Below are 5,813 nucleotides of genomic sequence, written 5' to 3'. Positions count from 1 at the left end.
GGCTCCAGAATCCTAAGAGCTAATTTGGTTTAAAGAGGCCAGTCCAATTCTCATAGGCCAAGCAGAAAGAGAAAATTGCCAAGCCTTGTCAGTCCACAAGTGCCCATGTTTTCGTTCCAACCCCACGGTGCCTATGTTGTTGAAGACTGGTCCTGAATGGTCCCAAGTGCAGGCATCCATTCTGTGGCCAAGTTCTTTTCGACGCAGGTCTATCTTCAGCCTATGGTCTTCCCCATTCTTGGTTTACAGGGCTCTGTTCACATTCATATAGTTGGTCAACGTTCCTCATGTTACAGTACCACGTCAGGAAGGCTAGAGAGTTGATCTGGAGAGGTTTCTAGACCCAGCCACATACGGGAATCAGCCCCTCCCATATAGCCTTAGGGCCTTATATTCATCCTGGGGATCACCAACCTGGACTCATCCCTCCCTCCTGATAAGTTCTCCTCACCTGCCCTTGAGGTCTCCACCTGCCAGTAGACTTTGGTCAGGGTCATCCTGTGTTTTCTGACAGATTTTCCTAACTTGAATTCTTGGGGAGCGCGGCTGGTCATTCATTCATGTGTTCATTCACCCAGACAACAAATATTCACTGTGCACTTACGGTGTGCCAGGCACTGTTCTTATCAGTGAACAAAATAGAGTCTCTGGCTTCATCAACTTACATTTTGAGCAAAAGTGGAAAATAAATTAAATAAAAACTTGAATAGTGCTGACTTCAGCAGCACATATACTGAAATTGGAATGACGCAGGGAAGATTAGCACGGCTCCTGCACAAGGATGACGCAAATTCGTGAAGCATTCCATATTTTAAAAAAATAATTGAGTACACACAATGTCAGATTGCCATAAATGCTGTGGAACAAGTGGGTTTTGGTTGAAGAGATGGGGGGCTGTTGGTAGTTGCTATTTTAAACAGGGTAGTCAATGCAGGACTCATTGAGAAAGAGATACATTATGAATTGCTTGAAGGGGGGAGGGAGTTAGCAATGCAGCTATGGAGGGGTGGGGGCATCCCAGGCAGGGGACTGGAGAGAACAAAAGTCCTGTGGTGTGGATGTGCCCTCTGTGTTCTGAGAAGAGCAAGGGGGCCAGGTGGCTGGGGCAGAGTGGGGGCAGGGCGGGGGTGAAAAGGAGGAGGTGAGATGAAAGAAGCCCTAGGGAGCGAGTAAGGAGCCAGACTGCGGGACTGGGTAAGAGTTTAAGAATTTTGGATTTTATTCAGAGTGAATTGAGAAACCACTGGAGGGATCTGAGCACAGAAAGGACATAATCTGACTGCAGTTTCAGCAGGATCACAGTGGATTCTGGTGGAAAATAAACTGCAAGAGGATGTATATAAAAACAAGAGTAGGCTTCTTGTTAAACCCAGTGGGTTGAATATGTGCATTTATCTCGGATTTCTCCTAAAATTCCACTAAAATGATAACATATAAGTCAAACAATTATAAACTCATAAAGAAAGAGAGAGAGACACTACTTCAGCAGTCAAGATAGATACATAAATAGATACGAAGCAGACGGAGCAGCCCTTCCAGACACTGTTCTTTGCAGTGAATAAAACAGAGGCTCTGCTTTCAACTTATATTTTGAGAGAAGGTGGAAAATAAATTTTAAAAAAAGTAAATACAGATCAGATCTTGCAACATAATTCAGATCTTGCAACTTAGCACCTTGCTGAGGAGGATAAAGACCAGGAAGCCTGTTCGCTCCAGAGAACCCCAGACGGGCTCACGAGTTGGAGGTACCAGTGACCTCAGAAGGTTATGGCAAGGGAGGAGGTTTAAAGGGGGGGCATTGATTGAAAGACTGTGTACAGAGCAGATAGATGCCTGCACTCCTTTCTTCACGCCCAAAGGAAAGCGTGGGTTTACTCTTGAGAGAAATGATCCGGAGAGAGACCAGGGACATCGGGCACGTGGGAAAGCAGGAGTGAAAACTGGAAATTAAATGAATGTCTACATGCTGTATGGTGAGTCCACAGCCCTCTTTCTCCTTTTCCCCAAAGCTGCAGCCAGAGGTATACCCCCAGCTAGAAGTGTGAAGGATTACTGTCTGGAAGAAACTTCACTGTCTGAGGAAAAGACCTATAGATACTGACATGTGGGGACCCCTGACAAACGAGCTGGTCCAATGTCTGATTGTCCTAGAGTGAAGTCGAGTGGTCATGAAGTCCTGTCCGTGCACAGCGAGCTCCACTGGGTGTGTATTCAGTGGCTTTGTTGTTCAAGAAGGAACAGTGAGGGCTAGTGCCATCAGGGATAGCTTCATGCAATGTTCATCCTTGAAGTGGATGGGGGTGCATCTCTATAGCCAATAACAGGGGGTGTTGCAGGAAGAGGGAACCATAGAAATGAAAAAGTGTATGCTTGGGACAGCAAGGAGACTGGTTAGCCTAGTGGTAAAGGGTGAATCCCATAGGAAGGGGTGGGGGAGGATGACTTTGGATGGATTTGGCTGGCCAAATAATAGAAAGCCCTACAGGCCATCAGATGTAATTTAGAGTTCAACAAACATTTTTGAGAAGCCAGTGTTCTTGTATAGATGTTGGGGAGAAAAAGACGAGTCAGCCATATTCCCTGCCCTAAGAAGCTCAAAATCTAGTGAGGGAGAAAGGCCCATAGACGCTGAGGGATGTTCCATACAATGTAAGCGGGGTGAGTGGTACAAAGTATCATGAAGACTCAGAGCAAGGCCTCGCCGAGGCTGGGAGGTCAGAGAAGGCATCCTGGAGATGGGGGGTAGAGCTTGTGCTAAGTTCTGAAGGATGTTGCTGTGGGAGGTGGGGACAGAGTATTCCTGGCAGAGGAAACGATGTGAACAAAGGCTGGGAAACATGAAAGTGTTCGAAGATCTTGTACGTGTTCGGTATCGGTTCCTTGACTAGTGCTGAGGGGAAGGGAGCATGAGACGATACTCCAGAGGCTGTGGGGGTCAAATCAAGGAGAGCCAGGCATGTCATTTCAGGAGTGAGTGGAAAGCCCTGGAGGGGTTTTCAGAAGAAGAACGACATGGTCATGTTTTAGGAAGATGGCTCTAGTCTAGGTGAATCCTAGGAAGTGGATATCAAAAGGGCAGGATGAGGAGCAGAGATGGACTGGGAAAAATTGCAGTTATCTAGATAAGAGCCTGAACAAGAACAGAGGTCGTACCACCAGGAGAACTTGCTGACTGAGTGGACATAAGGAGCAGTATTCCTGCAGTGTAGTGTGGACCTGGGTTCGAATCCTGGCTCTGCCCCTTACTGCCTGTGTCTATGTGACTTAGGCAAGTAACAGAACCTTTATTCCCCTCCGTGAATCACCCCTTCCTTCTTCATTTTCTTGACTTGACCAGCCTCAGCCTGCCTTCCTGACACTCTTGGTACAAGTTCTTGCTGTCGCTCCACATTCGCCAGAGATTCTGAGCACCCCTCACACCCCTTCTCTCTTTAAATCCAGGCTCACTGACAAGCAGCAGAGCCACATGTGTTTCTTACCAAGCCTTGCCTTTCTTTCCTCATAAGAATCCTTTGTAATTAAATCCCTAAAAAACTAAATAAAGAACTGCATTTAGTTTCCTTTTTGATGCTACACTTTAGAATATCTGGTCCCAGTTCTTTTCTTGAAGGTTTTTTGACCTCGCTGATATGTGCTTTCTAGAGCCCCAGCAGGATGCAGTCCTGGCTGCACGTGTGTGTACCCACTCTCTGGATGGCTCACAGATGCCAGGACCCCGGGTGACGCACACTAGACACCAGCAGCTTCCCCACATCCTCTTTACCACAGATGAGAGGACCGGACCAGGTTGGGATGAAGTTGGGTAGGGAATGAGGACTCTGAGAGTAGTGGGCAAGAGGGGCAAGAGATGTGACTTCAGGGGCACAGCTGTGCACATATATGTGTGCTAATGAGTGTGTACAGGCATGTTCTCCCAAGTGTGTGCGTGACTGTATGTGCCCGTGTGGGTTTATGTAGAGGGGTCTTGCCTGCTGATCCAGGACTTGGCTGATAGGTTGAATCTCTACATTGACCCATGTGATCTCACATGTTATTATGTGTGCATGATGTAAATGGTGCCCCTTTAGCTGTGGCATACTTGTGCAGTGCACAACCTGAACATATGTATGGGAAGGAGTGGCTGGTTTTTCAACACACCCAAGTAAGAGTCTTAACAAGTAATCTTTTGGGTATACTAGGTTTGATGCTTAGAAGATCATAACTCAGAAATGAAAACTTATGTAAAATCTATCTCTTCAGTGATGGCAGATCATGTGGTAGATTAGATCTGGCAGCCTATGAAAAGCATACATGGGGCTCTTTTTCTCTCCTTCGATCTTTGTAGTGTATATTTACCCAATTGTGTTTAGACATTTTCAGAACTGGACAATCCCAGAGGCATTTACCTAGGTACCTGAGGAATAGCTTGCATTTCTTAATTTAAGTTACAGCAATCAGAAAAGGCCTATCACCCCTAACAAAAAGTGTGGTTAATGACCTGGTACTGGGGGCTTTGCCCAGTCTCCTTGGCTGAGATAACTCAGCCTTGGACATCACTGCTGAGTGCATTTTCCTCTGGGCCACTCGGAGGGGCCACACCTCTCAGGTGGAGTTGGCTGCCTTCTGAAATGACTGTCACCCTAGAACCATAAAATACTTAATGACATACTGCTATCCCATATGCTACTCAAGTCAGTGTGACTTTAATTATTTCTCCTGGGATGAGCTCAAGGGTTCAGAGATTCTCAGAAATCGTGGAATAAGTCTGTGACTTAATATGCAGCCAGACAGGGCGTGCTGGATCCCCAGTAGGGCTTAGCAGCTGTGGCCCATCCACATGGAAGCAGTGATGTACACAGATGTTGCTATGGTGACTTCCATAACTCAGAGGGTGTGGGAATTTAGGGATTCTCAGGGGAACACTGCAGTTCCTCTCACCAGGCCCCTGTAACCTGGCATTCCCAGGCTTTCAAATGTAAGTTGCACCAATTAAGATCCCTAAAAATCTAGTCTCCTGGTATCTGCATGCAAGAACCATGTGAATTTTAATGGAGGAGCTTTTGTGCATGAGCACACACACGTGTATGTGTGTGTGTTATGGAAATGTGATGGGAATTTTATAGTATTTGTATTAATGTCTCACAAGGCATAACATGACCCATGCATCTCATCTCATCTACATTTCCTAGAATCATAACAGTTTCCTTGGCCTCCAGTTAATTACCAGAAGTCCAACGATTTTTTCTCTTTACACTCTGCTGTTACTTCCTTGCAATAATCTCAACTTTAGTGTCTAAATTTTAATAATAATTTAATTCACTTGTTTAACAAGAATTGTTGATCATCCATTCTGTGTATAGAATTATGCTTTATGGTTAGATCTCATTTATGAAAAATGGTATGGAAGGAGAAGAATTAATTTCGATTGAAGCTATGATATCTAGTATTTCCTTGTGCAGTTTCATCATTTAAAATCTCTACCTTGTAAAATCAATGGGTTTGATTTAGTAGTGTGGATGTGCAGAAACAATGTAACTTGGTTTATAAAGTCTACAAATGAAGAAAATTCTTTATCTGGTTTACCCTAAATTGGCCCTCAGACCTGGATAATCAGTGAATCAAAAAACTCATTCATTTGTTCAGCACATATTTATTGAATACACAGTCTGGGCAGGGTGCAGGTCCTGGCCATGCTATGGTGATTGAAACAATTAGAGTCCCTGTTTTCATGAGTTTACAGTCTAGTGGAGGAAGGAGACAATAAATGCATAAATTAACCTGAATACGTAATTGTAACTTGCAAAACACATGCAAGAATTAAATAGGACAATGTG

At 44.9% G+C, this 5,813-nt stretch overlaps 1 non-coding gene across 1 annotated transcript; it reads left to right on the top strand.

Moving 5' to 3' along the window:
* The first annotated feature begins 709 nt into the window (after positions 1-709).
* Positions 710-814, top strand: LOC147916480 (U6 spliceosomal RNA). Its single transcript, XR_015553067.1, has one exon. It is a non-coding gene; the product is annotated as a U6 spliceosomal RNA (small nuclear RNA).
* Positions 815-5,813: the final 4,999 nt, after the last annotated feature.

Source organism: Ceratotherium simum, chromosome 8 (genome assembly GCF_057802395.1).
Source record: "Ceratotherium simum simum isolate JZ-2026a chromosome 8, ASM5780239v1, whole genome shotgun sequence".
In the NCBI taxonomy this organism is placed as follows: Eukaryota; Metazoa; Chordata; class Mammalia; order Perissodactyla; family Rhinocerotidae; genus Ceratotherium; species Ceratotherium simum.
This window is presented reverse-complemented; position numbering and strand designations above follow the sequence as displayed.